The following is a 12,953-nucleotide window of genomic DNA, read 5'->3' as shown; positions in this document are numbered from 1 at the left end:
GATAAAGTATGCTTCAACGAAAAGATCGTCTCCCTTTCTCTTGAATTTGGGATGCTCCCTTTGTTGAACTACAAATACAATGTCACCAGTAACTGTGTCAGGCACTTCATCTGCTTCCCCTTGGAAAGTGATCCTCTAACCATTTTGCATTCCCTTCTCAACTGTGACCTCGAGCATTTTCTTATCGAGTAAGACTTTTTCACCCTTGCATTGTGGGCATAGAACATTTCGAGATGGTGACAACTTCTTTAATATCCAATTGTAAAGGTCCTCCAATGATACTTTCAAGGGGTGAACAACCTCTTCACCTCTCCTTTGCCTTCGGGTTCCCCTGCTGCTACCACCTCCAAAAGGATTTCCACCGAAGAACGACTGGAATATGTCAAATGGATCATGACCGCCGCCACCACCCTTTCCTTATTGCTGCCAGCACATACTGAAGGACATCTTGATGGAGATCCATCCTAAATTGGTCATTCAAAGCCTCAGAAAGGGGAATAGAAGAATTATTAGGCTCTGAAAATCCATTTTCATGCACAATAATAGGAATATTATGGGAACGGTCCTCAATATATTCAAGCACTGCCTGCATGCTTTGTGGTACAACTGGCATACCAAAAAAATGATCCATTGCTGCTGAGGGGAATTCCATCTCGTTCCACTACAATTCCAATGGAAATATCTTGAGCATAGTCTCTTGATATAAGTTCACCTTTTCTTGGAACATCAAAACAATACATGGTAACATAGTGATTGACACCAATGAAGTCCAATGACCCTTGTAACTTTTGAGCCTGTTCTTTTGTAAATGAAGGTAACCGAGAACCCACTATATTCCTCATGCTCCCTGGATAGTCTCCAGAAACAAATGAGTCTAAAAGCCAGCTCACCATAAAATCATTTTCTCTTTGAGTAGCGTTAACACTCAGGTTGTTCCCTTTGACTCCTAAGGGAATACGGCCGAGGTAACCACAAACCAATCTTTGGACTGCAGGTCCTAGCCTACCTGCAATCAGAGAGGGCTCTCTCTTTATGATTTAGCTTTGTTTAAGGGATGATTTTAGGCTAGATATGATGCATGGGTTTTGTTTGAGTTTGGTGGGATGGTTGATCTATTCAAGCAGAGTTGGCATGCAAAGTGTAAGAAGTTCAAACCATTGGGCATGGAGTCAATGAATGTGAACTGAAGGGTGTGTTTTCCTTGGTAGAAGAGAGGAATATGGAGCAGGATAGTTACACATAGCACAATGATTAAATGCTGGAATTAAGATGAAATGGAGGTTAGGGGATGAGAGGCAATTAAGGATTTCTCATCCAGCCAAAGAGGGAAAGTGGATGAAGGCTAAATAGGAGAAATGAAGGATTCCTAAACAACATTCATATAATGAAGGAAATATCTTGAACATGTTCAATTAAGTATGCATATTCATCACTAATTCAGAGGAAAACATAGAAAAGTTACAAGAATTGAGCACAGAGGGCATGAAAGCCAATTCTGATCTATTCCTTCTTCCTGCAACTTAGATTATGATATATAGATGATACAGATACATATAAACTAATAAACAGAGGGAGGAAAGACTTATTGGACCATGATCAAGCACGAGAATTCCATATCAAGCTCTTCAGCCATTGAAAGCACAACCAACCAGTTCAGATACAAATATTCCAGCAATCTTTGATTACAGAAGTTCTCAACATATACAACGCAAGTCTTGGAATGAAAGATACAACCAACCAACCCTTTTCACAATACAGAGGGTGGTATAAATAGAGAAAATATCTAAAAAATATCTTCAACAACAGATCTGATGGCAGATCTAGAGAAATGAATGATTCTAACCTAACATATATTGAAATAAATGCTAAAAAATATCTCTCTAACAGCTGCGCTGGGGCAGCAGCCTCAAGAATAAATTAATATGGTCCTTTGAGCAATGCACTGGCATTTTAGCCATAACTGTGCTTTGGGACTTGCAGCACCGCTCATATGTGTCTTCATACATAGTTTCTGCAATATCTGGGCCTGGTTCACTTGAACTGCCTCTTTTAGGTGGTTCTGCTGCCTTAAGCGGCTTTAAAGCTCATAACTGCGATTCGGTGAGCCTTTATGGCTCAAAACTGCCTTATTGACTTTGATGGGGGCCTTTATTATTCATCTGCGCAGGCTTTAAGTCATTTCCTGCAAAACACTTTAACTGATACTCTCTAATTGCTGATCGGGGCTCTTCCCACTACTGATACACTTTGCCGCTTCCTTGATATGCTTTGGCATGCACCTGGTCTGCTTCTTGGCTTCCGAATGCCTTAACTGCCAAATCGACACTTTATGGCCGTTGTTCGGCCTCCAATACCTGTTGTGAGGCCTCCTGCCGCCTTTGGGAGACTATTGGCCCTTGGCCGATCCAAAAATGCTTTTAAAATTGATGAAAACACAAAAATTGGCTGAAAGGTAGAGCCCGGAGGCAAGCCGATGCCGAATCCCTGTTTTGGGCAATGTTTTGACTTGGAGCGATCCAAAAATATCTGAAAAAACCATCGTTCTTCACATCTTGGGCGGGCGTGGGCACCGCATGAAAAAACTTAGACAAATGCCCCTTTTTCCACAAAATAGGCGAAATGCCATATAATAGTAAAATTCATGAATTTTGGGCGCTGGCGGCAACTGTTCATTTTATTAAATGCTGGCCATTGGATCCGGTGCGGGCCGATCCGACGGCCCAGATTTCATCGCCATATCGCATCCGGGCGGACCATCGGAGCAGCTTTAACATATATATGGAATGTAATGCGATGGGCTAATCGCCGATATCGCATTGGCGATCGCCCATCGGGCAGTCAATGGAGAAATGGATACATATATGGAGCGATGGTGGGGAGCGATGCGAAAGGATCGGAGCCATTGATCTGGGGCCCGATCCAACGGCTCTGGATCAATCGCTGATCGGCGATCGGCGGGAACTGGGGGTGTGGCCCATACAAATGCAGTGATGCGATAGTGTAAAACGAAATGTGATGCGAAACAATAATATATACGATATACAACAAATATCGCAATCGGCGTTTTGGGGCGGCATTGTTATAATATATGATATGCGATACGCCGACTGCCGATGCGATATCGCAATCGGCGATCGGCGACCCACCATGGCATATGTATTATTCCACAGCCTTTGCGATACGCCGATAGGCGAAATCGCATCGGCGCTTATGACTCGGGCCTGCATATATGTGCTGCGTTAACGCATGACTCCCCTCCCGACTGCGATATCGCATCGGAGGGGGTCCCAAAAGAGCCCTTTACCAATCGGACCAGGATTTTTATAAAGAGGCAAAGGTTTATGAAGTCGGAGGAGCATTCTTTGATATTTTGGATGGATTATAAGGCATCGGAGGGGGTCCGATAGCCCAAAAAGGAGGAATTTCATGCCTTGAGGGTTTTTTAATGGTTTTTTGCATGATTTTTTGGGTTTTTCATGCCTTGGAAGGAGTCCAAAGGCACTTAAGAGGAATTTTATGCGGTTTGAGAAGGGTTTTAAGGCCAAACAAGGGGTTTATGCCTTGAGAAGGTGAAAAGAAGTCAAAAAAGATGGTTTTTATACATATGGAGGGGACTTTATGCATAGGAATGAGTCCTAGATGCATTGGAAGATGGTATGAGGGGGCGAATGAGGGTTTTTGCTGAGTTTCAGATAAACTTAGCGATTCCCAAGTGTACTTATGGTTATTTTTCAACCAGGGGGAGGGGATAAGTATATAGGGGAGCTATTTAACATAGTTTTAGTAGGAGAAGGGGAGATAGATAGGGAGTTACATAATAGAGTTAGTAGCTAATATGATAATGATAAGAAAAAGCGCTAAGTATGTAAATCTTAGGCTATCAAGGAGAAATGAGACTTGTAGAGGAAGTACGAACATTCCTTAAGTAAAGCAGATCTTTTACCAAGGCAAATGATATGAAACATGATGAAATTAAGAGATGTCAAGCAGATCTTGACCTCTTTAGGGGAAGTTAGTGAATGATTTGGGGACAAGGAAGAAGGGGAAGTTAGACATTCCTCGTTTGAGCTGCTCTGAATGAAAAACTGCCTCATACTTGTGATCTAAATAGATATAACACTTGAAAATATGAAATGGATCACAAATGATCATTCAGCCATCACAAAACTACCTACCCGGCCTACTCACCTAGCATTTTCTCTTCTTTTTGGTTTGGGTGCACTTGAACTAGCAAACCCAGCTTTTCAACTTTTCTTTTGGCTGCCCTCCTATCTAAATCTGCCCTTATTTCTGCCAGGGGCTCAGATTAAGCTGTTGAGCGCCCAAGATTCTCTACCTATCTACAAATCTGCCAAGATTAAACAGTTTGGACAGATATTCATCTCTATATTCTAAAACATGAAATTTAAACCTAGGGAAGCCAAGATTAAACTGTTTGGCCTTCCCTTAACTGAAACAAAAATGGCATGCCACATCAAATATGGAACTTTTGCAGCATGGAAAAGATGAACATATTTGGCACTTCCACTGTCAATCATGAAAAATGACAACCTATCGCAATAGGAGGCTAACAGTGGCTCCACTTGGGGATGGCTTTTCCTTGCGAAAAGTCAAGAACAGCAGGTCAGATGGCCTTGAATTTAATTGTTGCTGAATTCTGCAAAATTCCCTTTGCTGGCTGCCTTATTAATCCTACCTACTTACCCTAACCAACACTTACTTTGCTGTTAGGTGAAATGAAACAGCCAATGCAGCCACTTAAGTATTATAAACATCAATGAGCTTTGCTGCTTGTGCTTGCTGATGCTTGAAATGGAGATCTTGGAATCTGATATAGCTTTGTTAACCATTGAGAAGATCAGAAAACTGTTGACCTTCTTTGTTGAATTTAAACACTGTACATAAGGGTCCTGCAGCATATATACATTATTGCTGAACTGAATTAAAGAACTGTACAAAAGTTTGGGACAGCCATCATGCCTTGAAGTTGGGAGATCATCAACAACTTGATATTGAGCCTTGCAGCCTTCTAGTGGAGAAGCGCACTGATTTATTTCATCATCTAATGTGCCAGCAGATGAATCATTCAAAACATGGAATGATACTTGCAATTCATTACAAACAGGCTCAGATGGCACATGACAGGCCTGCACAGGCTGCTCCTCCTCTTTAAATAGCTCAGATGGATGAAAACAAAGTGGCAGGAAAAGAACTAGGACTTCTTGATCACATGCTGCTGCTTCTAAGTCTTCCTCAATCTGATATTTGATGGCTCTTTGGGGTTGCAAAACTAGAGGTGATACATTTTGAACAACAATTTGATTATCCTCTAGATGGTGAATATCAACACTTGCTGACACTTGATTATACATAGCATGATGGTTATCCTTAAAAAGTTGAAAAATTTCGAAACAAAAGGGCAAAGTTCCTTCGTTGAATTAAAATTTTCTGCCTTTTCCTCCTTTTCTTCATAGCTGAAATGGGCACGCTGATCATTGGATTCAAGCTGCTGATCCTGAACTATACTTTCTGCCGGATCTGACTCCTCTGCAAGGCTAATTTGGTCGTTAGGCTCATAATCATCATCATACGCATCGTATTTTGGCAAAAAGCTGGAAGAAGAAAAGCTATTATATTCATATAGTATATCAGGACAATGCTCCTTCACATATGGTTGTATGAATATGTCATCTGATTCGTGGTAGGTTTGTTCGTGAATGTCACTACTTTCCTTTTGCAAAACAGATATGTTCTGGTGCTCTAGACATTCTACTTTTATTGTGATCAGCTGTATCATTTCCTCTGACTTTTGTAACAAACTATGAAGTCTTTCCTTTTCCTCTGCTTTGCGCTGCTTGTCCCTCATTTTCTGATTTTCCTCCATGTCCACAGTTATGTCCTGCATCTGTTTCATGGTGGATGGGCTCCTTTCTCTTAAATGGAATTCTATTTCTGCATCAAAAGCTCTTGGATAATGCAATAGAGCTAGATCAGGGGGAGGTCTTATATTCAATGGCATAGAATGATACACTTGATTGAACCAGTTAGAAAATTGCTGAACAGTTTCATCTGGATGCCTTCTTAACTGATTATATTCTTGAATGAGTGAGAGGAAATTAACTTTGACCATCCATCTATCAAGGAAAAGATTGAATAACTGCTGAAGATTAGAGATGCTAGCCTCAGGCAAGGTTTTGAACCAAGTCCTAACTTCGCTTTGCAAAGAAAGGGCAAACAACCTAATACTAACATCCTCATCTTCTACTTCAAAAATGTTAAGATAGTCTTCAAAAGCCTGGATATGCTTTTGAGCAGTAACTCCATTCTTTCCATCGAATCTTGGGAGATACTCAGGATGATTTTTAGGCAAAGGATTGAGCGTGGGAGGCAAAATGAGAGGCTTATATCTATCAGGAACCTTATGAGGCACGAGATTATGTACAGGGATTGAATGACTGGGCTTGATATGAACAGGGATAGGATGATTTGCTTTGATATTTGTTTCCTCCTTGGTTGCATGATGATCTTCAGCAGCATTTAAAGGTTGTTGTTCTAATGTGCAAGGGGGCTTTTCCATAACATTTTCAAAAGGAAAATCACAAAAATCAAATCTAAAATCGCTTTTAAAATACAATATACACAGCAAAATTCTATGGAAGAAAAAGAACATGACCTGTTGGATTATAATCCAGGTCAAAATCCTGATCTGCTCATATATTTCTTTTGGGTTCATTTCTCCAGCGGAGTCTTTATTATGAGGATTATGTGGAGTCGCCAAGTGGATAAATAAACTTTGAGGGGTCTGATCTCTGTCCACCAACACGGACTAGAGCTAAATATGAAATAAACTTGAAGAAAAAAGGGGAATTTTCTTCAGAAAACAAAATATTTTGAGATTTTTTTGAGATTTTTTGATTTTTTGGGATTTTTCAAAACAAGTTTAAGACTTATTCGAAAGGCAAACTGATAAAAAATGGGGATTTACAGCAATAAACAAATGATTCTCCCCAGTGGAGTCGCCAATATGTTAACACTTAGGTTGTTCCCTTTGACTCCTAAGGGAATACGACCGAGGTAACCACAAACCAATCTTTGGACTGCAGGTCCTAGCCTACCTGCAATCAGAGAGGGCTCTCTCTTTATGATTTAGCTTTGTTTAAGGGATGATTTTAGGCTAGATATGATGCATGGATTTTGTTTGAGTTTAGTGGGATGATTGATCTATTCAAGCAGAGTTGGCATGCAAAGTGTAAGAAGTTCAAACCATTGGGCATTGAGTCAATGAATGTGAACTGAAGGGTGTGTTTTCCTTGGTAGAAGAGAGGAATATGGAGCAGGATAGCTACACATAGCACAATGATTAAATGCTGGAATTAAGATGAAATGGAGGTTAGGGGATGAGAGGCAATTAAGGATTTCTCATCCAGCCAAAGAGGGAAAGTGGATGAAGGCTAAATAGGAGCAATGAAGGATTCCTAAACAACATTCATATAATGAAGGAAATAGCTTGAACATGTTCAATTCAGTATGCATATTCATCACTAATTCAGAGGAAAACATAGAAAAGTTACAAGAATTGAGCACAGAGGGCATGAAAGCCAGTTCTGATCTCTCTAACAGCTGCGCTGGGGCAGCAGCCTCAAGAATAAATTAATATGGTCCTTTGAGCAATGCGCTGGCATTTTAGCCATAACTGTGCTTTGGGACTTGCAGCACCGCTCATATGTGTCTTCATACACAGTTTCTGCAATATCTGGGCCTGGTTCACTTGAACTGCCTCTTTTAGGTGGTTCCACTGCCTTAAGCGGCTTTAAAGCTCATAACTACAATCTGGTGAGCCTTTATGGCTCAAAACTGCCTTATTGACTTTGATGGGGGCCTTTATTATTCATCTGCGTAGGCTTTAAGTCATTTCCTGCAAAACACTTTAACTGATACTCTCTAATTGCTAATTGGGGCTCTTCCCACTACTGATACACTTTGCCGCTTCCTTGATATGCTTCGGCATGCACCTGGTCTGCTTCTTGGCTTCTGAATGCCTTAACTGTCAAATCGACACTTTATGGCCGCTGTTCGGCCTCCACTACCTGCTGTGAGGCCTCCTGCCGCCTTTGGGAGACTATTGGCCCTTGGCCGATCCAAAAATACTTTTAAAACTGATGAAAACACAAAAATTGGTTGAAAGGCAGAGCCCAGAGGCAAGCAGATGCCGAATCCCTATTTTGGGCAATGTTTTGACTTGGAGCGATCCAAAAATAGCTGAAAAACCATCGTCCTTTGCAGCTTGGGCGGGCGCGGGCACCGCATGAACAAACTTAGACAAATGCCCCTTTTTCCACAAAACAGGCGGAATGCCATATAACTATAAAATTCATGAATTTTGGGCACTGACGGCAACTGTTCATTTTATTAAATGCTGGCCGTTGGATCTGGCGCGGGCCGATCCAACGGCCCAGATTTCATCGCTATATCGCATCGGGGCGGACCGTCAAAGCAGCTTTAACATATATAGGGAATGTAATGCAATGGGCCGATCACCGATATCGCATCGGCGATCGCCCATCGGGCAGTCAATGGAGAAATGGATACATATATGGAGCGATGGCGGGGAGCGATGCAAAAAGATCGGAGCCGTTGATCTGGGGCCCGATCCAATGGCTCTGGATCAATCGCTGATCGGCGATCAGCGGGAACCGGGGGTGCGGCCCATACAAATGTAGCGATGCGATAGTGTAAAATGAAATGTGATGTGAAACAATAATATATGCGATATACAACAAATATCGCAATCGGCGTCTTGGGGCGGCATTGCTATAATATATGATATGCGATACACCGATTGTTGATGCGATATCGCAATCGGCGATCGGCGACCCACCATGGCATATGTATTATTCCACAGCCTTTGCGATACGCCGATAGGCGAAATCGCATCGGAACTTATGACTCGGGCCTGCATATATGTGCTGTGTTAACGCATGACTCCCCTCCCGACTGCGATATCGCATTGGAGGGGGTCCCAAAAGAGCCCTTTACCAATCAGACTAGGATTTTTATAAAGAGGCAAAGGTTTATGAAGTCGGAGGGGAATTCTTTGATATTTTGGATGGATTATAAGGCATCGGAGGGGGTCCGATAGCCCCAAAAAGGAGGAATTTCATGCCTTGAGGGTTTTTTAATGGTTTTTTGCATGATTTTTTGGGTTTTTCTTGCCTTGGAAGGAGTCCAAAGGCACTTAAGAGGAATTTTATGCAGTTTGAGAAGGGTTTTAAGGCCAAACAAGGGGTTTATGCCTTGAGAAGGTGAAAAGAAGTCAAAAAAGATGGTTTTTATACATATGGAGGGAACTTTATGCATAGGAATGAGTCCTAGATGCATTGGAAGATGGTATGAGGGGGGAAATGAGGGTTTTTGCTGAGTTTCAGATAAACTTAGCAATTCCCAAGTGTACTTATGGTTATTTTTCAACCAGGGGGAGGGGATAAGTATATAGTGGAGCTATTTAACATAGTTTTAGTAGGGGAAGGGGAGATAGATAGGGAGTTACATAATAGAGTTAGTAGCTAATATGATAATGATAAGAAAACGCGCCAAGTATGTAAATCTTAGGCTATCAAGGAGAAATGATACTTGTAGAGGAAGTATGGACATTTCTTGAGTAAAGCAGATCTTTTACCAAGGCAAATGATATGAAACATGATGAAATTAAGAGATGTCAAGCAGATCTTGACCTCTTTAGGGGAGGTTAGTGAATGATTTGGGGACAAGGAAGAAGGGGAAGTTAGACATGCCTCGTTTGAGCTGCTCCGAATGAAAAACTACCTCATACTTGTGATCTAAATAGATATAACACTTGAAAATATGAAATGGATCACAAATGATCATTCAGCCATCACAAAACTACCTACCCGGCCTACTCACCTAGCATTTTCTCTTCTTTTTGGTTTGGGTGCACTTGAACTAGAAAACCCAGCTTTTCAACTTTTCTTTTGGCTGCCCTCCTATCTAAATCTGCCCTTATTTCTGCTATGGGCTCAGATTAAGCTGTTGAGCGCCCAAGATTCTCTACCTATCTACAAATATGCCAAGATTAAACAGTTTGGACAGATATTCATCTCTATATTCTAAAACATGAAATTTAAACCTAGGGAAGTCAAGATTAAACTGTTTGGCCTTCCCTTAACTGAAACAAAAATGGCATGCCACATCAAATATGGAACTTTTGCAGCATGGAAAAGATGAACATATTTGGCACTTCCACTGTCAATCATGAAAAATGACAACCTATCGCAATAGGAGGCTAACAAGTAGCAACCACATCTGTGGATTTATTAGTAAGAGGTATCATCTAATTTACTAAAATTATTAATCCAATCCATCCCTTCTGCTTTTCCTGATAGGTTTTCCTGTACAGCTCCACAGCAGCTATATGTGATAGCAAAACATGGTGACCAACAATATAAGGCTCAACAGTTGAGTTTCCAGCAGTACAATTTCCAAATGGTTGGGAGCATCGTTGAGGTGGGAAAATCCTTGATCATATCCTGCAGTGGCAAATATATTGGGCTCATTGAAAGTGGACCAATATTTTACTCGATCACCAAACTCTCTGAAACACACATCTGCATAACCTTTAAAATCCTCCACAATCTGTGGATTTAAGAAACCTCCATAGGAATCTTCCAGAGCTTGGGGCAGATCAAAGTGGTACAATGTAACATGTGGTTGAATGCCATGGGACAAAAGCTCATTTATGAGGTTATTATAGTACTCAACGCCCTTTGGATTGATGGGTCCTTCACCATCAGGAATAAGCCTGGGCCATGAGATTGAAAATCTATAGGCATCTACTCCCATCACAGACATTAGATCAATATCCTCCTTGTAACGATGGTATTGATCAACAACTACATCTCCATTACTTCCATCCGGAGTAGTCCCTTCCCTGTGAGTGAAAGTGTCAAAGATGCTTGGCTTCTGACCATCTTCTGTTGTAGCTCCTTCATACGGTGGTTTCTGTTTGTTTCCTAGGTGTAAGTGTTGCGCGTAGGGCCACACTCCAGATCATGTTGCTCAAATAAAAGTTGTTTTGCTGAAGCATTTTAGGTAGGAAAATAGACACAGGCTGATGAATTGAAAAGCTTGGAAGAGATGTAAGTAAGGATGATAGCATACACTGAATGAACATCTATAAATCTTCAAGTAATTCCTCTCTAGAACCATGAGACCAACAACTGTATACCTTTCACCAGCAATTTCACTATCAGCAATGCATAGTGCCCTCTGCACAGGATATCTCTTTCAATCAAAGCAGAGAAACAAGCTTTCCATATGTTGAGATGAGGATTAGCAGCACAACAATAGACCTCAAATGTTATGTTCTCTCCTTCTCTATCATAGTCCAGCCACTGACATCTCCTAGCTTCCTCTGGATCATTCAATACCTGAACTGCTGCATGGGAGGTTGGCCTTTGAGTCAACCATTCATTCAGTCATATCTTTTGATCTGGGAGCCGGTTTTTGGAGCATGATATACCGTTGGAAAGCTCTTTCTGAGCTTCTTCTGATGGACACACTTGTGACATGTTTTGTGCTGAAGATCATGTGCAAAACATCTAACAAACCAAACATAGTAAGAGGCCCATTTTGATCACTGAAGGAACGTCAAAGGACTGACTCTAACACCTTTCACTCCTCTAGAAGTTAGAGAGCAGTGCATTAGCACTATTCAAACAGGATTGGAAGAAATTGGACGGGCAGTAAATGACTGTACTGGTATGTTGGATCAAGCTTTGGCATCCTCACATCCTTGCAGGAGGACCCCAACATACAGCGCCTGGAAACGAAGGTGCGCGAGCTTTAGGAGCAGTACGATAATGTAAGGGGAACTGCGTAGACAGTTGTCATCACACAATGGTTGGAAAAGTTGCAACAAGAAAGGGCACTAAAAGGGAAGGTGGATGCAGCAAGACAGAAAGAGGCACTTCTCAAAGCGTGCGTCCAGCCATGGATTGATGAGGACTTCACCACTACGGCAGATATCGAGGGCAAGCTCGCACAGATGCAGGGACTTTACATGCTAAGGCAGGCAGTTGATCCTCACAAAGAAACATTGGAAGAGAGCATGCAATAGGTCTAGCAAACCGTAGCATAGTGCGCCGCAGACCTCTGAGCAGTACAAGACCAGTTGGAGGGGCTCTATTCCAAGATGGCCGCACCAGTAGAGTGACTTGGGATGAGTCACGATGATTGTGTTAGGGGCCTGTTGGGCATGGAATCCCCCCACAACATGTTTTGGGGCTCAAAGCCCAAGTATTGGTCAAATGTATTGTAAGACTTCGGGAATTACGGGCATGGAGCGCGAAGTATAGGTTGAATCATAGGGTTGTCCACCCTAAGTATTGTAAAGTAATGTAATGTCATGTCGGCCTACCCATGGTCCACGGACCATGGGATTGTATAAACAGAGAGAGGCTCTAAGTTGTAAGAAAGGGAAGTAGAGAGATAGATGAACACTCATGGTTTGAGCACAAAGTAAGAATATAAGTGTATAGGGTTGTAGCAGTAGGAAGAGGCTCTGTAGCTGAGTGCGCAGAGGCCTAGTAGAGTCCGTAGCTGAGTGCGCGAACCCCTGCAACTGAGTGCGCAGGGTGGTGTTCGAGTCTGTAATCTTGAACGAAGAATAATAAAGATAAATTGATTCCAATTTTGTATCTGCTTGTGTATTGCCTTCTTTACATTTATACTATTTTGTTTATCACGCACACTGATATGATTACTGGTTATGTTATTAATAATCACTAGTCTTACACAAATAAGTTGAGTAACCAGGTAATAACAAATTAAGTAGAAAGGAACTAGGGTATAATATGGTGTGCACCTTGAGTAGGGCTACGCAGAGGCAATATCATAGGTTGCGAGGGAATAAAGGTGCGTGTACCAACGTGCACATA

The 12,953-nt window shown here is 41.7% G+C and overlaps 1 pseudogene; it reads right to left on the bottom strand.

The window, feature by feature from the left end:
• Positions 1-301: 301 nt before the first annotated feature.
• LOC149213764 (coniferin beta-glucosidase pseudogene) lies at positions 302-10,975 on the bottom strand (annotated as a pseudogene).
• Positions 10,976-12,953: the final 1,978 nt, after the last annotated feature.

The sequence above is a fragment of the Pinus tabuliformis genome, chromosome 1_1 (genome assembly GCF_031772625.1).
Source record: "Pinus tabuliformis cultivar Carrire ecotype Pingquan chromosome 1_1, CPIR1, whole genome shotgun sequence".
NCBI classification, from domain to species: Eukaryota; Viridiplantae; Streptophyta; class Pinopsida; order Pinales; family Pinaceae; genus Pinus; species Pinus tabuliformis.
This window is presented reverse-complemented; position numbering and strand designations above follow the sequence as displayed.